At 42.9% G+C, this 26029-nt stretch overlaps 1 protein-coding gene across 8 annotated transcripts in view; it reads right to left on the reverse strand.

Moving 5' to 3' along the window:
• PDE1C (phosphodiesterase 1C) overlaps nucleotides 1-26029 on the reverse strand; it is a 570553-nt gene that overhangs the window by 420504 nt on the left and 124020 nt on the right. The gene's annotated exons all lie outside the window — the stretch shown is intronic.

Below are 26029 nucleotides of genomic sequence, written 5' to 3' on the forward strand. Positions count from 1 at the left end.
GGAACAAGACCAGATAGGCCCCTCTAGACCATGGAAGGCCATCAGATGGTCTTGAGCAAAAGAAGGAGGGTAGGATCTTACATATGTCTCAAAAGGATCATTCTGGTTGCTGTGTGAAGAATATTTAAAGGTTTGTTAGGTGGAAACAGGGAGGCCAGATAGTTAGCTACTGCAATGGTTCAGTTAAGAGGAAATGATGGCTTGGTCAAAAGGAAGAGCTGGAAGTGGGGAGAAACAGATTCAGGATTATAGGTAAATATGACCGCATTTGCTGATGGGATGGATGTGTAATATAAGGGAGACAGGTCAAGGATGACTATAAAGCATTTAGCCCAAGCAACTGAAAGGATGGGGATGCCATAAACTGAGTAGAAAAGACTGGAGGAAAATCAGACTAAGGCGGGAAAGATGAGATCAGAAGTTTGGTTTTGGCCATGTGCTCCCTGTTAAAAATCCAAGTGGTGATATCAAATAGGCAATCTGGAATTCAAAGGAGAACTTCAGACTACAGTGAGCAGTACATCACTGGTATTTAAAGCCATGGATTGGATTAGCTTACTCACAAAGTAACTGTAGGTAGAGAAGAGACCCCAAGACTCAACCCTGAGGCAGCACAGCAAACAGAGAACGAGTCTTCACTGAAGAATAGAGGCTAATATCTCAAAGCCAAGTAAAGGAGAGTTTTAAGAAGGAGGGAATGGGCAACTGTGTCAAATGCCACTGAGGATCAAATATAACGGCTGCTGTATTTAGCCAATGTGAAGGTCAATGTGGAAGTGGCCATCTTGACAAAAGCAATACCACTGTAGTTGTGGTGGAGACTGGGCCTAGCACAGACCAAAGAGCAAAAACTAAGTCCTCATGTGTAAAAATCATGTTGAAAATTTTTCCTACCAAGGAGATCCAAGAAATGGGGCAATTACTGGAGGAGAATGTTATGTCCATACAGGATTTTTTTTTAACAGGTAGAAGCTATGAAAGCATGTTTGCATGCTAGTGAGAATGATCCAGAAGAAAAAGAAAAATTGATGATGCAGTGGGGATGATCGCAAGCAAAGTTCTTGAGAAGGTGAGAGAATGTAGAATCCATTGTATAATAGAGATACTGGCCTTAGACACAGTCTATCCACTGTACCACAACAGAGTATTCAGGGAGAAAGAGCAAGTGTGAAGTATAAATGCAGAGTATGTGAGTACAGATACAGGAAAAGTATAAGATGTGCCAATGGGACCGTGTGGAAGTTCTCTTCTGTTTGCTTCTATTTTCTCAAGGAAATAAGAAGCAAGAGCATCAGCAGAGAATGAGGAGGTGGTGAGATTTGTGAAAATTCTGAAAAGACAAGAGAGGATATAAACTAAATGTCTCTCAAAGGGAAGAAAGGTATTAAGATTTTCCAGGTAGTACAAGGGTCCAGTATGAGACTCAGTGGTCATGAATTTTTCAATAAGATAGTCAGCATGGTTTGTATGTTTTTTCTGACCATTCCACGGCCAGAGAGTAGACAAAGTTAGTGATTCCCCTGGCTATGTGGTATTACCAAACAAGTAGAATAGAGGGTGAGGAGAAAGGGTGTTCAAAAGAGTGATTACAATGGTGGCACATGGAAACAAGATGAGTAAGGAGGTAATGGAAGATCTGACAAGGTGCTGGCCAGCAAAAAGCAGATAGGGTCAATAGTTTGGAGTTCCCAAGAGGTTGAATAATTGTTGGAGGTAGGCTTGCTCCTAGGAGTGGTCTGGAAGAAAGGAAAGGATTAGTCAATATGCAGGATGTTGTAAGTGGGATTTGGGGGAAGGGCTGATCTACAGTGATTAGTAATGACAAAGCCTAGAGTATGCCCATGGGAGTGAGTGGCCAAGAGAGGACAAGATCATTCAAGATGAGGAAATAAATTAATAGAAAGAGTAGAATATTAGAAGGATCATCTACTTGTGTATCAAAACCCCCCAACATTGTAAAAATAGTAGACCAGGAATAAAAAAGTCTTCAGGAAAATAAAAAAAATAAAAATAAACTTTAAAAAAGAAAATAACAGAATTTGTAGATCCCACTCATCAGAGAAAAATATTCCTGTGTTATATTTGCAAAAAAACAATGAAGAATTTCGGGATCATCCTGGATTTGGAGTTAATAAACAGTTTGTCAGATTTTCAGAAATAACACGATGCCATTTTAATAAATAGTAACTAAGGTAATGACATGGTGAAAAGACAGATCTAAACCTGCAATTTTCAAGAAATCTCTTCTTGACAAGATTTTCTAAGTTAGTTCATACACTTCTCCCCCCTCACCCTCTATCACAGCTTTCATCCACAGCAAACAACAGAAGAGGGACCCCTGGGTGGCTCAGTGGTTTGGCGCCTGCCTTGGGCCCAGGGTGTGATCCTGGAGACCCAGGATCGAGTCCCACATCAGGCTCCCTGCATGGAGCCTGCTTCTCCCTCTGCCTATGTCTCTGCCTCTCTCTCTCTCTCTCTCTTTGTGTGTGTATCTCATGAATAAATAAATAAAATCTTTAAAAAAAAACAGAAGTGCAGAAGGAAGACAAGTATTTATTTCAAGGACTCTGGGTTTCATTTATGTTTAATAGTGAGGGAATATGGAGGAATAGAAAGATCAGACATTCAACCTACTGGAAGAGCCCCCCAGGCACCTGTGTGGCTCAGTGGTTGAGTGTTGGCCTTCAGCTCAGGTCATGATCCTGAGGTCCTGGGATCAAGTCCCACATCAGCCTCCCCGCAGGGAGCCTGCTTCTCCCTCTGCCTGTGTCTCTGCCTCTCTGTGTGTCTCTCACGAATAAATAAATAAAATCTTTAAAACATTTTTTAAAAATAAAAAAAAAATAGCCCCAGGTCTCATAAGGCATATTGGCTCTTTAGTTAGAAGACCTGAATCCGAAGTTCCACTATTTGATTATTTCCGTAATTTGCTGGAGGCATTTTCTCTTGTTATCTTTGCTTTTAAATCAGAAACTACATATATCCTTATCTAGAGGGCTCTGATGAGGATTGAGACACAACATAAATCTTATAAGCTATAAAATACAAAATAAAATAAATATTCAACTATTCCATTAAAAAAAAAAGTCTTCAAGGAATGACTAGAGATGATCTACACAAGATTATAACAAGGAGTCATGGGTAGTACAGACTGAGGCAGGAGCTTCCCAAGACCTGGTGACTTCTCAGGAGGAGGCAAGAACAGTAGCCAGAAGCAGCAATGAGAGAGAAGAACTTCACATTCACATCTCTGGTCTTGGTGGGGCATGGGATAATAAAACATCCAGTGGAAGCTGTGTCCTCTGAAGACAGCCCAATCCTAGATGGAGCAAAAAGGTAAGTGGCCACTCAGAGAAAAGAGTGAGGACACAGGGGCCTTTTATGAGTAGGAAAATGAGGGTTCCATTGGCTCCTGTGGAAGGTTTAAGGGAAAGAGGAGAAGAGAGAGACACTGAGTCCAGTTAAAGGATACAAGAGCCATATGGAGATAAGTGTCTGGAAGATGGTGATGGATGACTCGGGGTCTGGCTTCCCAAAGTGCCTAACACCAGTGAGTTTCTCCTGGTGGACAACTGTGGAGAGACCATCTCTTAGGCAACTGAGGTTGAAAGGAATAATGTTAGGAGGAGGAAAAATGAGGCTTATCTGGATGAAAAATAGGTTTATCTGGATCACACAAGCATTACACGCTTGTGTAATGAGTATATGCATGATGTATTTCTTAGGGAAACGGCTCTGAGACAAAGAGCTTCCTACAAATGAACACTGGAAGAGGTGGCTCCACACACTGGCAGTGCCTAGCTTTCTCTGATGATATGCATACACTGTTCACAAGGCAGGGAGCATGGGGAACACTCAGATTAGTCCTTTGAGCCTTCCCAGTTCACCTGTTTGTGGTGATGTTTTTGAGCAGGAGGGAGCTGGTAACACTAGTTTAAAATGAGATATGGAAATGATCTGTGATTGTTAATGATCCACACCTTCCTTGACCCACATGTCAAGGGAAATGGCTCTGGTGGACTTAAAATGGTTGAAACTGGATGGTAGAAATACCAAAATAGAGTCCCCCACCCATCACACAGACCTGAAGGAAACTGAGGTCTTCAAGAACATCCTGGTTGGGGTGGGAGGTGGTCATGGTGGGCCTGGAAGAGAACTTCTAAGGATCAAACAGCTGGAGGTCAGGGTCAGCAGGTTCAAATCCTGCCTCTTTTCTGGGGGAGGTTATCTATCCAATTTTTTTTTTAAATTTTTTTCATCTATCCAATTTTAGTGCCTCTTCATGGATACGTGGGGGATAATAATACCAGCATTTGAGAGTAGTTGTGAAGAGCAAAGACTATTGAGCTTTTAGGACTATATCAGAGCTCTCTTCTTTACCATCTTCTTTCCCAGAAAGAAACCATGAAATCTGGGACCTACAGACCTGACCAAAAAGACAAGAAAGTATCAGTGTTCCTGATCAGGAAGGACGCTTAGACATAAGAGTCTTCAGAACTGGTGATAGAATGAAGCATATCTCAAAAGCCTTTCAAGATGAGGATTTATGTGTCAGTGTGTTTCCAAGGAGACAGATTTTACAAAAGTTACTATGAGACACACTCCCTCTACAAAAACAAGATAACATCACGCTCCTGCTCTCAGCAAGCTCCTTCTGCCTTCTGACAAATGATGGAAATGTAGGAGGAAGAGGCCTAAAAGCAGGGTACGAAAGCAAAATCCCCACAATTTGTGGAATGAATGAGTGAGTGCTGTGTTTTTCCTCTGTGCAGAGATGGGGGAAGAGAAAGGACAATGACAAGTAAAAGTAGCCACATAGGGCCCAAGGAAGGAGTACAGAGGCAGTCGGGGACCCAGTCACTAGGCCTGGAACAAGCAGTAGTGTTAACTAATAAGAAAGAAAGAAAGAAAGACCTTGGGCTGGTTCCTAAAGTTTTCAGGACACTTGAATGCCATACAACCAAACTCACACATGAAGTCTGGCCTCCAGAGTGCTCTCAATATTCCAGAACCAGTTGCCCTGATCTGGCTGGCTCTGCTCTGAATCAGCATTCTGAGAGCAGGGATCCATAAGCCGTGGTGTTGAACATGGAAAATGGAATCCCATTTAGTTCCTTTTTCCTTTGTGGGTATTTAGTATTTTCACCTAATCACCAGCTCCCTCAGTCTGAAGCACTGTTTTCCAATGGGCATTCTATGGAATGGATATTCTATGGAATATCTTGCTGGTATTCCATACAGGAAAGTGCTTTGTTAGATAATGCTAGCTAACCCTCCAAATAACCTCCCCATCCCAGAGACATGCAGGGCACATTAAAGGCTCATGATGTTCTACTATAAAGAAACCTGATGAATATAGTGTATGTGACTAGAAAATTCTTTTCCCATCCATGCATGAAATACATCCCCTGGAAGTACCCACAGAGATAGAGAGGAGGGAATGGATTTCACAGACATTTCCAAAGTTGAATTGGCTCAGTTCAATAACTGAATATATTATGTGGACACAGGCAAGCATTGGCTGTTAGTTGAAATAAGACATGTTGCCATTCAGAGTTGGGTGGCCCGGGTAAGGGTGTAAAAGATAATTAGTACTATACATGTTGTAGTTGAGATTCCTCTGGGGTGTATAAATAGATCAGTTGGCAATGCGACATGAGTCTGGAATTTGATATAGATAATGAGGGGCTCCATACAAAAACCACGGCTCAGGGCACCTGTGTAGCTCAGTGGTTAAGTGTCTGCCTTCCACTCAGGTCGTGATCCTGAGGCCCCGGGATTGAGTCCTGCATCAGGCTCCCTGTGGGGAGCCTCCCTGTGGGGGATGCTCCCTGTGGGGAGCATCTCTCATGAATAGATAAATAAAATCCTTTAAAAAAGAAAAGGAAGACAAAAAGAAAGAAAGAAAGAAAGAAAGAAAGAAAGAAAGAAAGAAAGAAAGAAAGAAAGAAAGAAAGAAAGAAAGAAACCACTTCATAAAATCAAATGGCTGAGGTCCCCAAAGGAGAGAATTTAGTATTGAAGGGAAGACCAAACCTTCTTCAAATCAATATTATCATCATTGAACACCAAGAATGTGCAAAATCACTGGACTAGAAATACTTAAATGTGCAAGCCAGACTCCTAGCCTTAAATGAGCTTATAGCTCATTTAGCAAGGGAGTTGAGAAATAAACATAGGGAGAATGAAAACATGTAAAATTGAAACAACAGCTTGGTTCAGCCCCAGAAGGGATTTTTCAGAACATGGAACAGCACCTACCCAGTGAATTACAGAGATTAAAAAGCCAGAGGGCACAATAGACTGACAGAGGACCCCGAGAGAAGGTAAGCTCTATCGAGAACTGGAAGGACAGGTAAGACTTACAAAAGGAACAATTCCACCCTTGCAAACAACCTTTACTTCCTCTCATCAAATAGACATGCCAGGACCCTCTGCTGCAGCAAATACTCTCTGACCCAGTGTTGCACCATAATTAACTTCTAACCACACTCATGGGCAGAATGTCACCAATGCTTGGCAAACAGAATATTTGGAGAGAAAAGATTTTGTAAAAGCTTCCTTTGGTTTTGTGCATTGTACATAAATGCTACCACATATGCAAAGAACAGGCATGAGACATGGCAGGTGGGAGTTTAGCAGAATTGTTTATGGTAAAAAAGAGAAGCATTTGAAGCATAGTCTTCAAATATATGCAGCTGTCAAACAGAAGAGGGATTGGATATATGTTCTAAGGTGCTAATGGATGAGAGAGAGCTCTTCTCTCTTGGGAGTCAAATGTTTTATAAAACATTTTTTTTTTTTTTTAAAAAAAAGATGTCCAATAGTCAAAGATATCTGGGAAGAAGTGGCTGCCATGGAGGATAACAAGTTCCCCTTTATCACTGGAAGTGTCTAAGCCAGATCTGAATAAACTCTTAACAGGCATGCTATGGAACAGAATCAAATATGGTACAGAAAACCTCAGTTTCTTGGAGTTGCTCTTATAGGGCCATCCCACCACACTGGTGGCTATTTTCATCAATTCTACTTTGGAGTAATTTAAAACTTTTTCTTTTAAAGAACTAAGCGCCTTTCTCACAACTGCTCTCTCATGTATCCACCCAACGATCCATGAGATTATTTCCATTTTGCAGATTAAAAAAAAGTCAAAGGCACAAAAATAAGTCAATCATTGCGTCTTAAGATAGTAGTGGAGTCACACCTTCTGTGGGGGTGAGGTTCTAGAGTTAGCTCAGAAAACAAAGATCACATGTGCTCAAGGATTGCCTCTGAAAATCCCTCAAGTCAGTTGTAAGTAGTCTCTTTGGTCTTATATATACAATCCTAAACAGTGCACAAGATAAATGCATGCAGCAAGGCATGCATTTAATAAAGAATGCACACGCAAAATATAAACTTAGGGAGTTTTGAATTATATAAGAGAGAAAAAAATGGAAGCATACACAGGCCAAATGAGCGTTTGCTACCACTCCACCATATGCACAGCATCTTCAACTCTGTAGCACTGTATTAAGACAGATGAGCGGCCCCAGGTCGGCTGACCTGGCTGAAGCTGAATAATGACACAAAAGCTCCCATTTACTGACACTCACCTGCCAACGTCTGTGTCTAGTACTTCACTGACTCCTTTCAACTACTGATCTATGGAGTAGATACTGCTACTACCCCATTTTATAGATAAAGGCTGACAGTGAGTGGTAACCCTGGGTCACACACACAGCCAATAAGGAGCAGAGCTGGAGCAAGGGTCTGTCTGAGTCAAAAGGATGGGCTTTTTGGAGTGATTCTCCAGTTATCTGTGTGTCAGAATCACCTGAGGAGTGAGTCTGCTCAAAGCAGAGTTTCCAGGATGCCTGGGTGGCAGTTGAGCGTCTGCTTTTGGCTCAGGGAGTGATCCCAGTCCGGGAATCAAGTGAGGAGCTATCTGTGAGGAGCCTGCTTCTCCCTCTATGTCTCTGCTTCCCTCTGTGTCTCTCAGGAATAAATAAATAAAATCTTTTAAAAAAAAGTAGAGTTTCCTAGGTCCATCAGACCAACTGACTCTGAATCCCAGCCTCCTTCCCAGTCGATTCTGATATGTACGGTCCACAGACCACACTTGGAGAAATCCTGCTGCAGGCTCTAACTCCCCTGCTTAGTGCACTTCCTACTAAACCATGTCAGTGCTCCCTGACCAGTGCTTTGAGGGCTATTAACAAAATGCTAGAGGATGATGAATACAACTGATAATGCTATAGCCACATCCTCTTACGACTCATCTCCGAAGCAACATGCCCCAAGTCCCTCCATAAGCACGCCCAGCTGCCTGGGGTTTGTTTTAATGATCCAGGGCAGAGGACAGCCCCTGAAACTGTGAGACCTTTCCCTGCGTGAAATGTTTCATAGTTAATCCAAATAAGCTTTTTTACTTAAAAAAATACCTCAAAGGCTGATTACAAGTTCTTGGCCGTAACATACCACGAAGGCGTACAGTCATGGACTTGCATTTCTGAATGGAATCATTCCACTCCTTTTGATTGAAAAGGCGCATGATCTAGTGCCAGATGGTGACATTTGTACAAGTCAAGCCGGATTAAGTCAAGTGCTTTAGTGAAGCATGATGCAGATAAAGAAAATGATGGATTACCAGCACACACATGCACACACACATACACACACGACTAATGCTAAATTCTTTAAATTGTAGTAGCAGATTCCCCAGCAGCCTATTTCTGTTCCCTGGCTTCTGCAGTTCCCAGCCTCTCAGAGCTGGATATACTTGGCATTCATTCACCTACAGCTGGCATGTCCACAGTCCAGGCAGAGCTGGGCCTGAGTCAGGCAGCCCACGACTAAGCCCCTTAGGCCCTCTTCCAACCCACCTCTGCCTGAACCTTTGAAGCTGTGTTCAGCTAAACATAGCAAAAGCAGCCTGAAGCTTCAGCTCCGGGAAAAGCTGACTCATCTATCCAGTTTTCCAGACCAGGCACCTGGGCATCCATCATCCTTTCTTCCTTTTCCCTCACCTTCCACATCAAATCCATCACCAACTGTTCTCATCTGCCAGCCCCTTTCCAGCCCGCCACTGCCAGGATGCTCCTGGTTTCCTGTTCCGATGCCATGCTCCCTCTTGCAAACACCACTACACGCTCCTAACTGCTCTGTAGCCTCAAGATTCATCCATGTCAGTGAATTGTTCTCTCGCAGGCACCTGCACAGAGGAGTTGCCTGCCTCAGAAGAGACACACTAAACCGTCCACACATGAATACTAAGGGCATAATTAAATATTTATAACCTCTTGCCTTTTCTCCATTCTCCTTTCTCTACCCTACCTCCCTTAAAATTTTGCAGCTCCCCCTTGCTATTAAAATAAAGTCCAAACTCCTTGTTTTTGCTTACAAAGGTTGGTCATAGTCATCTCTCCAGGAGTGTCACCTGATGCTTGCCACATCCCTCCCTCTCAGCACTCCAGCCAAGGTGAAGTTCTTCTAGTTGAGACCTCATCTGATTGATTTTATCAATCAGATCTCAGTGCCAGGGTTGTAAAGACAACCCAATTGATGGTTAATGTCTCCAGGGAGGATTCCATTTTGTGTTTCCCTATAAATAAAGTGGATACTTAGGGATTATGAATCTTTTAGGCAACTGCCAATTATTTGGGAGTGACAATCTAATTATGTGTTATACAGATCGCCTGTGTCCCCTCCTCTCTGACTTGCCTATTCTTAGGCAACTGCCATCGTTCTAAAATTATAGCTAATACAATCATATAAACCATGTATCAAGCACAGTTTCCAAATGATTCTTCATTCATTTATTTAGTAACTGTTTCCTGAGTATCTACTCTGTGCCTGGCACTGTGCAACATCTCATGATTATAGGACACAAGCCACAAAACAGGCATAGCTCCTTCCCTTTGATGATGGTTTTGTAAAGTACTAAGAAGAACCAGGGGCAACGAGAGTATATGACTAGTCAGTCTGGAGGGAAAAAGAAAAAAAAGTCTTCTTTGGGAAATTGATGTATGAGAGCTGATACTTGAAGGCCAAGCAGAACTTAAATCCATTGTGAGGACAGGCAGAGAAGAGGCATTCCCAGCAGCAGGAACAGAGTTCGCAAAGAACCATGTTCGCAAAGAACCATGGAGGGAAAATGAATGTGGGGAGGCCAAAGGAGGATGTGAGAGGACCAAGAAACAAAACTGGAAAGGCAGGCAGGGCCAGAGCCTTCAGGCCTAGCAGGCCAGTGCTGCTCAGACTATTTCCGATATGTCATGTGCCGACACTTTTGTAAAAACCCATAAAAATGTATCACTGAGAAATTAAAATTAAAAGACATACAAAATACAAGCCCTGTTTTTTTTTTCACTACTAAACAGACATAAAATTATTATGGCAGTTACTATAAAAGTTTTTAAATGCTTGCTCTCAATTTGTGTCATTTGTCATGGCTTACTGAAAACAAACAGGGACCCATCTACAGACCACACTTTAGTAGCCTGTTGGATGGAAAGCCATCAAAGGACTTTAAGAATGGATAAGGTAAATTCAGAATTGAGTTTTTCCAAGATCATTCTGGTGACTATATGGGGAATGGGTTGAGGATGGGAGGGCCAACTGGGGCTATTATAGGCATCTTGGTGAGAGATGATATATCTTGGAATGATATTTAATGTTTGCAACAACCTATGAACAGCTTATTGAGATTTAAGGTTACCTCTAGAAATAGAATTCACATTTCCAAAAACCTAGTGAATCCAGACTCTCCAAAATAGTATTTAAATACAATCCTTAGGGCCATCTTATTGGTAACCTTATAACAAGATCCTTTTTACTGTTTCTGTAAATAGCTTTTCTATGCCATTCACAGCCAAAGCAGCCTTAATTGAAACCCCATGATAACCGATCAGCATTACCCAGACTTCAGAGAACACAGCTGCCATTCTTCATGCAAATGCTCTGCAATGAATGAAACCTTGGACTTGGAACAAGAATCTGCTTATAATGGGCTGTTGTTTTTAGTATTTTCTCATCTTTCTGAAAATAATGGATTTCCAATGGGTCTTGATGACTTTTAAAAGACAACTGAGTTTATGCAGCTGGGGAAGGATAAGGCTCAGGGAAGGCCAGGAGGCAGCTCAGCTCAAGAGCAAGAGCCGAGGACTTTGCTGTTAAGCGGGAAGCACCTGTGACCCACATCCATCACATGTCATCTAGAAGACCCAGTGTTTATCAAGCAGTCTCTCTAAACCTGTTTCCACATCTACAAAATGGAGCCAAAAATTTCTGCTATGGCTCATTTGCAGGACTGATGTAAAGACAGTTTCAATGTCATTCAAACCAACATTTCTGGGATCCCTGGGTGGCGCAGCGGTTTGGCGCCTGCCTTTGGCCCAGGGCGCGATCCTGGAGACCCAGGATCGAATCCCACATCGGGCTCCCGGTGCATGGAGCCTGCTTCTCCCTCTGCCTGTGTCTCTGCCTCTCTCTCTCTCTGTGTGACTATCATAAATAAATAAAAATAAAAATAGGGGATCCCTGGGTGGCGCAGCGGTTTAGCGCCTGCCTTTGGCCCAGGGCGTGATCCTGGAGGTCCGGGATCGAATCCCACGTCGGGCTCCCTGCATGGAGCCTGCTTCTCCCTCTGTCTGTGTCTCCTAATCTCTCTCTCTCTCTGTCGCTCATGAATAAATAAATAAAATCTTTAAAAAAATAAAAATAAATAAATAAAAATAAAAAATAAAAATAAAAATTAAAAAAAAACCCAACATTTCTGGCACAAGCAATGTGCCAGGTATCGAACTGGACGCTGAGGTGACACACATGGGAGGCAAAGTGTAAATAATTAAGGGCAATGCTGCATGGTAAACACAACACTGCACAGACACACACACAGGAGCATCCAGAAGAGGCAGTGTCTACTCCCAGGAAAGGGTCAGTGGGTCAAGGAAGGACTCCTGGATGAGGTAGTGGCTGATCTTTGAAAGCAGACAAAACAAATTCCCAAGCATACAAGCCTAAGAACACCATCCTATGGAGAGGAACTAGCATGAAGCATTTGAAAACCACACGTAGCTCACTACTTAGAAAATGTATGGAATTAGGGAAAGGGTATAAGGCAGAACAGAAACAGAGGAACCACAGCTGGCCCTGTGCACCAGTGGAAACAGGAAATGAGACCATATCTGAGGATCTGGGCTGGACTAGACTCCAAGGATGCATTTGAGTGTGAGTCACTGTGTGTGTTGTGCACATGTCTGTGCGTATGTCACGTGTGAACATGTACCTACATGCATGCATGTGTGTATGCACATGCAGAGGTGAGCAAGGGGAAGGCTGAAGAGACCTCAGAGACCCCTGTTAAAAAGAGTTGTCTACTTCTATTGAGGGCTCCAGGACCCTACAATTAACTCTATGCTTCCAAGGCCTTTTTTGCAGAGGAAATTCTCTTGGGAGATAATGGCTGCCCCAGAAAGTCAAAGGCACATCCTGAAATCTGACTAGGAAAAAAAAATATCAAAGAAACAACTTCCCTTTCTTCTTAGGACTCTGTTGAAAGCAGCCAGTCTAAAGTAGCTCAAACACTGAACCTTTCCCCACTGCCAACCTATTCCCAGAAGAGCTATGAAACCCAAGTCTCTCTGCTTTGGAAATCATCCACATTGATAACATGTGGTACCAGAGGTTGGTGAGAGCCCAGGGCATGACCCCAAGGTGGCTGACGTCACCTTGCAAAGCTGTTAAGAGCATTAATAAATTCATGGGACTCGAGGCCACTCAGATGGAAGACACCAAAATAAACTGCCCAGATTTTTTCTGTGTCAGAGTGTCTTGCCCCACATCCTTCCCCCTTCTCACTAAGGAAGCAGGAGAATGAGCACAGGCCTTGGAGATGCATGGAGCTCAGCTTGAATATAGCTAGACCGACTCAAAGTTCTTAAACTTTAGTTTTTAAGAACTACCTGGAGACCTTATTAAAAGATAATTCCTAGGCCTCCTGGCCAGAGTTTCTGATTCAGTGAGGCTGGTGCAGACCCAAGAATCTGCATTTTGCCCAAGCTTCCAGGTGAGGCCAATGCAGCCAGCCTTTGAACACTGGGCTACCACATACTACTTCTGTGACCTTTCCAAGTCATCTAACTTCCCTAAGCCTCAGTTTCCTCATCTTTTGAATGAGCATAATACCTGTTCCCTAGAGTCACCATGGGCAGTGCTTGAGAGAACCTGTTTTTCCATGATTGGCACATAAGAAGCATTTGATAAATGGAATCTGGAGTTTTGTAGTAAGAGGCCATGAGCTCCCAAGACAGTAATACAAGTAGAATCCCAGGGTCCTGAAACCCAAATCTCGGAAAGAAAGTATTGCATGGACACGTTCACGCACATACACACACACATACATACACACACACACACACCTTCATCTACTGAAATATTATCAGTTCTATGGGTTCCTTGAGGTTTCATTGCTCTCGAGAAAAGGAAAGAGAATGCAGCTACAAGGGACTGCCCCACTGGCGTCTGTCTTCACTGTCATCAGCTATGAAACATTCATCAGATGGAGCCAGGGTTTGTACCAGCTGGAGAGTGAGCTGAACGGGCCCCCTCTCCTGCCCCTGAGAAAATCATCAGCTAGACACAAGCAAATGCATTATTTTAAATACAACATTGGAAATATTATGAATGCTATGGAAACGGAGGAGGAAAGTCTATTTGTCCTGCCAAACAGGAAGTAAAGGGTTCGCAAAGCTTCACCAAGGATGGTACATTTACAGTGAGCCCTGAAGGATACACAGGAAGAGGAAAAAGAACACCCTGGCAGAAACAAGAGCCCGGACACAGGACAATAGATGGCAGCTTGGGAGAGAAGTGGCTTGTACTGCTTTATGCCCAGAGTTAAGTACGTGTGGATAGGAGAGGTGAGGCCAGATCACATACACAAGGGGCCTGGTAGATGATGGGGAGTGATCCCTCATGAGGGAAATAGGGCACATAAAACGCTGAGGCAGAGACATGACACAACCATCCTTGCGCTTTGGATGGAGCTCTGTGGCAGTTGTAGAGGACGAGAGGACCAGGTTTAGAAGAAGGGAAACCGGGATGCCTGGGTGGCTGAGTGGTTGAGTTCAGGTCATGATCCTGGGGGTCCTGGGATCAAGTCCCATATCAGGCTCCCTGCAGGGAGCCTGCTTCACCCCCTGCTTATGTCTCTGCCTCTCTCTGTGTGTCTCTCATGAATAAATAAATTAAAAATCTTTAAAATCTAAGTGGAATAAAATGATGTAACTAAGTTTTAAAAAGAAGAAGAAGAAGAAGAGCAGGAGGAGGAGGAAGGGAAACCATTCAGAAGGCAAAAGCTGGTAAAAGTCTGACCCAGAGTGATTCACAAGGAAGAAGATGAGGGAAATAAATCAAAAGACATTTCCCAAACTAGTTTCAACATGTTTTGCCACTTCACATAAGGTAGGGTCCCCATCAAGAATCCAACTTAGAACAAGGGGTAGTGGAAAGGGAGGTGGGCAGGGGGGATGGGGTCACTGGGTGATGGGCACTGAGGGGGGCACTTGACCGGATGAGCACTGGGTGATATGTTGGCAAACTGAACTCCAATAAAAAAAAATTTTTTTTTAAAGAATCCAGCTCAGAGACCTGAGATCTAAACTTGAACAACTAGACATCTCCCAGGTTTCACTCAAGTGGTTGTAAGGTATAAATAGCTTGTTTAAGGGAGTTTTCCGAAAGCTGTTTGGAGTTCCAGAGAAGGGGCTCCCACTGTGGGCCTGGCAGTATGACTGTCCTGCCAGGTGACTGGAGTGGAAAGCCCAAGAGAGGGACTGCAGCACCAGCTGTCTGGAGACAAAGCCCTGAACATCCACCTCCTAGCTGCCCTTTCTCCAGGGCATGAGCACCAGAGCCAACTCACCAGGAGCTGTATTTCTCCCACAAGCAGCCAGTTCTCTCTGCCAACATCTCTACCAGCCTTGCCAAAGAATTCCTGTTGCCCACTCAGGCTCAGCTGGCCTCGGGGCTGCTCAGCTCTCTGGGTCAGTCCCATGGAGGAGTGAGAAACACTGAAAACACAGTAATGTGACTTCGGGCAAGTCACTGCTCCTCCTGGCCTCAGATTTCTCATTTGTACAATGAAGTAACAGCATCTGCTGTACCTCGAATGTGTGCTGTTGTGAGAATTAAATATGACAACGTATATAAAAATGTTTATGAGCTGCAAATCAGTAAGTGCTGCCCTTTTCTCTACTTCCAGCCCAGTCTCTGGCTTCAGCCTCTTGCTTTGTCTCTACCTGCTTTTAGCCAGTCTCCATCCCCTCAGTCACCAAGGAAAGGTCATTTTGAAGTTGATCACTGGGTAGCAGGGCTGAAGTTCATCAGTCCATCAGTCCATCCATCCACCTCTCTGTTCTACAAACATATTTTATGCATCCGGCTTCATGCAGCTACTGGGATTGTAAGGTATATAGTTCCTGACTTCTGGGAATTCACACATACCCCACCAACCAAAGTTCAATAGCCAGCTACCATGTGCCAATGCAGAACTGAGGAAAGAATGAGGACAAAGACAAAGTAAACATAAGAATTTAGAGAAGTTAGAGAAAAGACAGGTCAAGGAGGAAAACAAATGAAAAAGAGGAACGGGGATATTTGGGGTGTCAGCAATACCCCCACCTGCCTTGTGTCTGCTTCACCTCTATTTCAGGCCTGGTAAGGTGCCTGAAGGAGAATGGAGACTCAATGCAGACTTATGTACACCTAAACGATGTGCCAGGAACCAACTCCTTAAACTCAAATCCCAATTCCCTCATTTACTGTGTGATCACAGGCAAATTATGTGACATCTCTGCCTCAATACTCTCATCTATAAAAGGATCATGATTGCACCTACTTTAAAGTGTTGTTACGAAAATTAAAATCAGTATTTATAAAATGCTTAGAACAGTGCTTGGCACCTTGTAATCATTCTATGAGTGCTTTTATTATTATTATTATCATCACTATTATTATTACTACCACTGTTATTATCAATTCATAATATAATCATGACACAGAAGAGGTGTGGCTGGCTATCTCCTGGGCAGCAGGACAGAAAATGTCACTCAAGTTCACATGCCACTCAATTGCCTGAGCCCAGCACTGGCTCCTGATGAGGTTAGAGCCCCAGCTCAGGAACTGCTCCTGGCCAAGAAGACACCAGCAAAGCTTTGCCGGGTGCTCTCTGACTTTCCTTGGCCACATTCTGTGTCTGGGAGCAGAACCAAATATCCTCAGTGCATCCTGACAATGCCACTGTGAGATACAGGCAGAGACCACAAGGGCTTTCTGCAGCAGTGGAGACCAGTACAACACGTTACCTGCTGCCCATTCCATCTACCTGCTCAGGCAAGTTGGACAATCTACAAGGAGCCAGATGGGTAAATTCAAAGACACCAGGTCCCTTAGCAGAGTTTCCAGAGGCATCAGATGAACTAACAAGTCCCCTAAAGACACAGGACAAACGCCTCCGAATTCAAATTTGCTCTCTGTGTCCTCTGCGGAGCTGGGGGATCTCTGGAAAGTTCCCTAACCACTTAAAATCTATGTGTCCTCATCTATATATAATGGGAATAATAAAACCTACTTCTCAGAATTCATTCATATACTAGCACAAGGGCCAGCCCATCACACACACTCCAAACTGTGTGGTGAAATGGAGTCTATATTGAATCTGGTATCAATATTAGCCCTTGTCTTGTCTGGTAATCAGCCTCTTCAAAACACAAAGCCTAGCAGTTAGTCTCTTCCCAACACATTTGCCATCTGCTTCCCTTCTCACCCATGAAAGCTGGGCCCCTTCATGTGGCATGGCCTGGGGATGGCTGATGTACAGAGGGACAAAGGCAAGGGCACACCCCTGGAGGATTCTCAACAAGCTGTGCGCGTGCCCAGCACACCTTGTGCCAGCCAAGGGAATTCAAGACTCTGGAGTCCCTGAGGAACCATCATGTTAAAAAAAAATGTAGCCAGGTCAACGAATTTAAGTGGGGACTCGCTCACACATAGAAGCTCCAAGAAGCCCAGTGGGCAAGGCAGCCAACTTTCTGAAACTTTATTTTGGACAAGCTTGCAGCCTTCTGTAGTTGTGGGGTTTTTTGGTGTTTTTGTTGTTGTTGTTGTTGTTGTTGTTTTAACTCAAGCCAAAAAACATCTGTCCTTATACTCTTAAGAATCCTTCTAAAGGCTTAGTTCCTTCCAGAAGCAGCTCCCACTCTTGCCTTTTAAAAAACCTGCTAAGGGGATCCCTGGGTGGCGCAGCGGTTTGGCGCCTGCCTTTGGCCCGGGGCGCGATCCTGGAGACCCGGGATCGAATCCCACGTCGGGCTCCCGGTGCATGGAGCCTGCTTCTCCCTCTGCCTGTGTCTCTGCCTCTCTCTCTCTCTGTGACTATCATAAATAAAAATTAAAAAATAAATAAATAAATAAATAAATAAATAAATAAATAAATAAATAAATAAAAAACCTGCTAGGCCCAAATCAGTTACCCTCTTGGAGCCTCAAGAGTCTACTCATCTGTGAATTGGAAACAACAGGACCTGCCACTTGGAGCCACTGTAAGGACTGAAGGAGGTAACATCTGCCATGCCCCCAGCACATGGCAGGTTCTCTGCAGGATCCCCCCATCTCACTGCACAGCTTGGACCTCAATGAATCACAGCACATGGTAGGCAGTCAGTAAAAATTTATCAAGAGGAAAACAATATTTTTTAAGTCCTGATTTTTTAACATTTCAAATGGTGTGTGTTTCCCAACTCCCCAGACCCAGAGATGCTATCAGCAATTTTCTCCTCCAAATGGAAGTTTTGATAAACCACTTTCCCATATTCTCAGCAGGGAGGAATAGTGGTCTGAGGCTAGCCAGGGGCAGCACTGAGACCCCAACTTCATCAGCAGTTCATTAAATTCCACCTATGCGCTAGCATAGGTGAGCATGGCTAGATAACTTCTCTGAAGGTGCAAGACAAATGTCTCATGTGCTTGGGGCCTGGGGCAAGTCTCTGCTCTAGACAGAATACTGCCTTAGAGTCAGAACAAGTGGATTCAACTTGAACTCTGCCTCTCAACAGCTGGGAAAATTTGGACAAGTTCCCAAACATCTAAGTGTCCTTGTAAGGATGATGAGGCATTCTTGGACTTGAATCTGGATTTGACTTAAAATTTCATGGTTTTCTCACTACACTGGGCTGAAATTTTTAAAAGCAAAGCAAGCAAACAAACAAAAACACTGCTCTTAAGGAAGAATTTTATTTGTTCTCTCATCCACCCCAAGGGAAATTTCTAAAGCAAACATCATCACATTTCCACCCTCTGTGACCTTGCTACAGTAGCTGAAGTGGATCCAATTAATCTAGAGAGAGAACAGCATCAACAGAGGCCACTTGTCACTGCAACAAGCTCCTCTGGCCTCCATGAAGAGGATGAGTCAATTTATTCTGCAAGCTCATTCTTCAACAACTTCCATTACACACATCTGTGTCACTGCATAAACATACAACACAAACCCACAACACAGCCTATCTTCCCCCAAGCTGGATATTCTTTGTTCCACCTAAATACTGGGCTCTTCCCCAAAAAAGTGTCATCAGACCCTGAGGACTAGGCCTAACCAGTCTTCAGGGAGCTACCACATGGATCTTCCTGTTTCCAGGCCCACTGATGAGGATCATCTCACCAGAGATCCTTCAGTGGTGAGAACTTGGGCTTCGAGTCTGACTCAAAGCTGGAAGTCTGTGAAAACCAGAGTCAGGGTCAGGAAGGGAGGCAATGAAGAGAAGAAGAGTAACTGAACAAAGCAATCATAAGTGGACAGTCAGAAGGCCTGGCTCCACCCATCACTGGCTACACGGTCTTGGAAAAGTTATACGATTTTTCTGGTTTTCCCATTTGTAAAATGAAGATGTGTAATTATCTCTACTTTTCAAGACTGCCATAAGCATTATGGGACGATATGTATATAAAACAACTGGCACAGAGAAGGTCTCAATAAAACACAAAAAAGTCACTTTTCCCTCAATTCTTTGTTTTGTGAACACAGTGGTCAATCCATGGAGGACAGCCCACTGCGGGTTTTCTCTATGGAGAGATCTCATCTTCTTCAACCCTGAGAGACTGAGAGAAGCCAGAAAGTTCCGTCCCTGCTCTATGAGTTCAGTGTTGGCTTCTTGGATCAAAACCCAGGAATTAATTCAACTTTGACTTTTACATTGAACCTGCCCTTAAGTCTCTACTAATGTGACAGCGAAATCATCAGAATCAGAAAACCTAGACAGATATTTTAGTGGGTGTATGTCATTCACTATTTTGAAATCATTTATGCTCCAGCATCAGTTCAACATCTACACTTTGTAGATTTTTCTTTTAACATGCCACCGGTTTTAAAGTATTGTTCTTAAGCAGAAAAAAAAAAAAAACACTGAAGGACTAAAATTATCCTCAGCCTTCCATTCTGAACACCAAAAAAAAATTGTTTTTAATTATGTGGTGACCCTGAGATAGGTGGCTCACATCTACAGCCACTCTGGGATTTTTAGATGTGACATCTAGTGATTTTACACGTGAGAAAACAGCTGCCAAAGACCAGGCAGGGCCTCCTCTGGTTTGCCCATATTGATGAGAATATTTTTGAATTTTTCAGATTCTAAATTGGACTACAGATAGGAGATAAAAAGTTATGTCAGGATAGTTTTTGACGTTCATTTGTATATTTTTGTATTAATTTGCATTTTCTGCGGTCCCCGCCTCCACCTCACACTCAATTCCAAACAAGCAACCAGGAAGCTAAGTCTGTGGCCCCTTCTTGTCTTTGTATAAAATCATAAATTCACCACAAATGTTACACACTGCTGGGTGGGCAGGTGGTCCAGGAGGATGGCACAGAGGCTTCTAAGAGACTTTGAAGGTTCTAAAGCAGGCAAAGGAGAGACAGTCTCCCAAATGTAGAAGATCCAGACTGGGAATGGGATCCATGAGTGGCAGTGGCTCACAGCCCACTATATGGCAGTGTACCAGGAGGTAGTGGTAGGACCTCAGAGGGGTGATTATAAGAGGACCCCAGCATGGCAACTCCCCTGGCACGCAGGTTTCCAAACTGGCCAAAGATTTCTGTGTACCGAACCTGGTGGACAATCAGCAAAGCCACCAACCAGACCTTCGTGTGGGGAACCAGGCAGCTCCATGGTCCCTAGTGTGAACTAGTGATGCTCTTCTTCCTAAAATCTAGGAAGGGAGAGCCCCAATAATGACTCTGAACTTCCTGCCAACCAGTTGGAATGGAAGCTTGAAATTAAGTTTAAATAGATTTTTTTAAAAATACTGTTTTGCACACCTAGGTGTGTGGGTGAAAATTTCCATATAAAGGCTTTCCTTGACCTATTAGGCCTTCATTCTCCCTTGCCTTCCTGGTTCTTTAGCCCTCAGTCACAAATAATCACTTCATTCAAGACGCTGAAAAATTGTGGTTCTTGGTTTTACCCCCTTTGAGTCATAATTAAAGAATTAAGATGTCAAATGTGATTCCTACTACAGAATCCAGCTTCCTCCTTTCAATAAGGCATGGTTGGGAAGGTACCAGAATCTCCTTGAAAGTTTTTTACTTCACATCTATTCATGACCACCACCCCAGCATCCCTAGCAACCCAAGTCTCTGGGGACAGAGAAGGAGAGAAGGACATGATATACTATCTTTAACTTTTTGGAAATAATGTCAAGTTTACACAAGATTGCAAAAATGGTACAAAGAACACCCATAAATACTTTACCCAGAGTCATCTACTATTAACATTTGACCCCATTTGTTTTATTCTCTCCTTCTTTCTCTCTCTCTCTTTGTCCTCCTCCCTCCCCACTCCATATGTGTATATTCATATATACGGTACTACGTATAGGGATGGGGGTGTAGCTGTGGGTGTATATATACATTTATTTGTCTGAACCATTTTGGAGTAAGTTACATACACTATGGCCTTTTACCCTCAATACTTCAGGATGTATTTCCTAAGAATATGGATAACCACAATATAGTTATCAACTTCATAAATTTACACTGAAAGTACTTTTATCTACTCCACAATCCATATTTCAACTTTGTCAATTGATCTCATAATATTCTTTATGTTGTTTTTCCCCTCGAGAACAGGATCCACTCTAGAGTCAGGCATTGCATTTATCATAATACCTTGTTAGCCTTCTTGCATCTGGAACATTTCCAATAGCCTTCCCTTATCCTTTATGACACTGACATTTTTGAAGGATACAGCCCTGCCCTTCCCACAATTTTTTTTAATATATAAGAGAATGCCTACCATTTTGTGTATATCTGATGTTTCCTTGATTAGACTGAGGTTTTGTATCCTCAGCCGCATCATATAGATGGTGTTCCTTTCTCAAGGTCTCACATTTGGAGGCACACAATGTCCATCTGTCTCTCACAAGCCATTTTAATTTTGGTCACCTAATCAAAGGTAATGTCATATTTTTCACAATATCCCTACTGTTTTATTTCTTCTCTTGCAAGATGCTTTAGGACCAGGCAAATATCCTGCTCTTCCTCAAAATCCCACCTACCCTCTAGATTTGGTATCCACTGATAATTCTTGCCTGATGTGAAACTATTTACTATGATGCTTGCAAAGTGATGACTGTAAATGCTTTTCAGATCACTAGAGTACCTCTACACTCCAAACAATTGAGAACCACTAGATAGAGAACCCCCAAAACACTGACAGTTGTTGAAGGCTTAATGTGCAAACAACAGGAGTCATTGAAGATGTTCCTGTTTATCAAAAAAGGAAAAGAGGCCAACATTTATCAAGCCCCTACTATCTTCAAGCACTTTATATACATTATCTCAATGACCTTTCATGACTACCTTTCTTTAACAGATTAACACACTGAGGCTCAGAGGGATTAACTAACACACCCAAAGTCAAATATTTACTAAGTGACAGCACTGAGATTTGAATGTAGGTCCACCTGACTCAAAAACCCATGCCTTTTATACCCTCCTACTTTCATAGCTAGTTTCTGATTCTCTCCAAAATGGATCCAAGCTATCAGGTCTCTCATCATATTGTGCCCATTGGGGAAGGAGCTCTCATTCAGAAAACATTCCATGCTTTGGGGCACCTGGATGGCTCAGTTGGTTAAGCGTCTGACTCTTGATTTCAGCTTGGTCATGATCTCAGGGTTGTGAGATTGAGCCCCATTTCTCTCGCACGCTCTACCTCTGCCCCTCACCCCCTCCACTTCCTTCTCTCTCTCTCTCTCTCTCTCTCTCAAGAAAGAAAAGAAAAGCAAGTACTCCATGCCATCCAGGACTTTGGTTGGGTACAGTCCACATGTCATACTCACGGAAGGCTGATAAGGGCCACCAATAATTATTCAAATAGATCCACTGGATTCAGTGCCTACATTGATCCTATCCTTCTCCTAGCTGTCTTAAAGTTGACGAAGCAGAGTGGGCCTATCATGGAGCTAGAAAAAACCCAACCATATAGCTCTAAAAAGTTCTGTCTAGAAGCCTTTTGCACCCCTCCCTTCCTTTTCAAGTAGGCTTTTCCAAAATGCCCCAAACAGATGCTTTTTTGTTCTGCCAGTTACGCTACAATATCCCCTATTGTTCTTTAATCCAAATTACATTTCCCTTTGGAATCTGGGACAGCTTTGCCAAGAAGCAAGGGCAATAGTCCAGTTTGTGATGAACTCATTCAGATATACAAAAGAATTTTTTTTGAGATTTTATTTATTTATTCATGAGAGACACACACACAGAGAGAGAGAGACAGGCAGAGGGAAAAGCAGGCTCCATGCAGGGAGACCGATGCAGGACTCGATCCTGGATCCCAGAATCACACTCTGAGCCGAAGGCGGATGCTCAACTGCTGAGCCAGCCAGGTGTCCCTCAGATATACAAAATTAAAAGTAGTAATGGATGTTGCACACCCAAAACTAATATAATGTTATGTCTATTATATCTCAGAAATTAATTTTTAAAATGTTAACATTAATAATGGAGTTAAGCAGTTAACAAAACAGAAAAGATGGACCACTCCAGAGAGGGCAAGATTAGCAAGGAAGAAATAAGAGTCAAGGGAACTCATTTCATCAGTACCTTGTTCTGTCTCACTGCCCTTTAGCCCCAGATAATTACATTGCTGCTAATGGTTAACGAGCAAGTCACTGGACTCCTCTCCGTCTCTGAGGCATGAATGAAGTCAATCCATCCTTCAGCTCTATGGGTGGGTGACCTGATTTAAGCTTGGCCACTTGTATCCAAATGTCCCCCAGATATAGTGATCTATTCAGAGATAGGCACATGATTCAATCCAGGCCAAGAAGACTCTATCATAAGACTTTAGGCTGGAATAAGAGGGAAAGAGAAGAATGTTCTTTCTCTTTTGCTTTAAGGATAATATAACTGAAAGCCAGCACCAGGACACAGTTAGCCTGAAGGTAAAGCCAATGCAGAGAAAAGTAGAACCAAGAGAGAAAGGGACAGAGATAGAGACCAAGCCTGAGAATATAATTTAAGCCACTGAATCCAACTATGCCTAAATCTAGGTTACTCTTTGGTATTTTCTGTTTTGTGAGTCAATATGTAAAGTTTTTCACTGAGGTCAGTTCAACTGAGTCACTTACAACCAAAGGAATCCGACTAACAGAGAAAGATACATAACCAAATAACTGAAAAATGGGTCAGAATCATACTGTCAGAAATTAAGAACGTATGGTGTTATGTGTGTCTGCAGAAAAAAAGATATCACTTCTAGCAGAACAATCAGGGAAGGCTGCATGAAAGAGGTGGTATTTGAGCAAGCTCCTAATGGATACATAGAATCATTGGAAGAATCTCCCCTCCAAGAGGAGGTGGGAAATGGCAAGAGAGAAAGAGATATTATCAAACTAGAAGAACAAGAGAAACAAAGGCATGCATTATTTTGAAGCAAACTGCAGGCATAATTTCACCAATAAAATCTTCAATAACTATCTGTAACAGATAAAAACTTTTTAAAATGTAACTATAGCAGCATTGTTATACACAACAAAACTAACAACTCCTTAATAATATCTAATACCCTGGGGATCCCTGGGTGGCTCAGAGGTTTAACACCTGCCTTCAGCCCGGGGCATGGTCCTGGAGTCCTGGGATCGAGTCCCGCATCGGGGTCCCTGCATGGAGCCCCCTTCTCCCTCTGCCTGTGTCTCTGCCTCTCTCTCTCTCTCTCTCTCTCTCTCTGTCTCTCATGAATAAGTAAAATCTTAAAAAAAAAAAAATCTAATACCCAGTCTGTGCTCAATTTCTCAATTATATCCAAAGTGTCCTTTAAAAAAAAAAAACTGTAAAGAATCATTATTTACTGTAAAAAAAAAACTAAATACATATTAAGAAATACAAACTTCCAACTGTACAATAAATAAGTCACAGGGATGAAAAGCACAACATAGGGAATACAGCTAATAACACTGTAATAGGTTTGTATGATGACAGGCGGCAAACCCACCTATCACAGCAAGCATTGTACAACGTACAAAATTGTCAAATCACCATGTTGTGTAACCAAAACCAATACAATATTGTGTGGCAACTACACCCAAACAACAAGTATAAAATTAAGGGTTATGAATGAAAAGAGCTCAATTATTGAAAGTATTATTTTTTTATTTTTAAGTTTTGTGTGTAAGTAAAAATGTTACATACTGTTTTTTTTTTTAAGACTTATTTATTCATGAGAGACACAGAGAGAGAGAGAGAGGCAGAGACACAGGCAGAGGGAGAGGCAGGCTCCATGTAGGGAGCCCAATGTGGGACTCGATCTTGGATCCTGAGATCACTCCCTGAGCCGAAGGCAGGCACCCAACCGCTGAGCCACCCAGGAGTCCCAATGTTTCATACTTTTATATATGTGGCCCCAAATATATAAGACAATACTCTCCACATTGTGGCAACCAAAACATTGCTGTAGTTGATAATTGAGTTTCATGAATCTGAAATATGTAATCTAAGAAGAACGTACTGTATTTTTCAACAAAATTTAGAAAGAACCCCAAACTGTCTTTTTACATTTGTTCTGTTCAAATCAGGATCCAAGCCAGGCACCAGAGGGCTTGCCCAGTGGTGTTTATTTTAAAGGATCACTCTCCAAAATGTACAAGAGACAGATCTGTCACAGTAGACAAGTTAGGAGGTTACAGCCATGATCTTGGTGAGAAACACAGACAGCAAAGAGTCTGCCGAAATGGAAAGGGGGGGATTGAAACACATGTAAGAGAAAAAATCTCTAGAAGAGGAATCAAGTAGGAATACTAACTTTCTGATAATGTTAAGAGTGGGGTAAGCAAGTGGCACCCTAAGCAGAAGCAGAAGATGGAGAACAAGAAATCAAGAAATCATTTTTGAGAATCTGCCATATGCCAGGCATGCTGGAACCCACTTGCAGACAAGACAGATAAAAATATCTGTCCTTTCAAGAGCTTACTTACTTTTTTTTTTTTAAGTAGGCTTCATGCCCCACATGGAGCCCAACACGGGGTCTGTACTTAGGACCCTGAAATCAAGTCAGAGGCTTAACCAACTGAGCCACCCAGGCTCCTGTGGAGCTTACTTCCTAAATGATGCCTGAGAGAGAGCAGTAAGCAACAAAATACAAAGAATTCAGAAGGGTATGAAGGAATCACAATCTGTGAAGTGATAGATCAGGTCCGTGGCCACCTGTGGGGGGTGGACTTCTTTAGATAGAATGGTCAGGGCGGGCCTGTCTGAGGATATGGCATTTTTGCAGAGACCTGAATGAAGAGATGGGGCTGGCCTTGAGGATGAACATTCGAGGCAGAGGGTACAAGGGAAAAGGCTCTGAGCAAAGAATGAGCTCGAATAGTGGTGTGTTAGCCTCGGTCTTCAGTGCAAAAATGGGATTAAATGGGCGAGGATGAGTTAAGATGCCTGTGAGTAAATGGGGGGAGGGAGCTGGAAAGGCTGAAAGAGCCGTCTGCCCACAACTGTAGG

The sequence above is a fragment of the Vulpes vulpes genome, chromosome 7, assembly GCF_048418805.1.
Source record: "Vulpes vulpes isolate BD-2025 chromosome 7, VulVul3, whole genome shotgun sequence".
NCBI lineage: Eukaryota > Metazoa > Chordata > Mammalia > Carnivora > Canidae > Vulpes > Vulpes vulpes.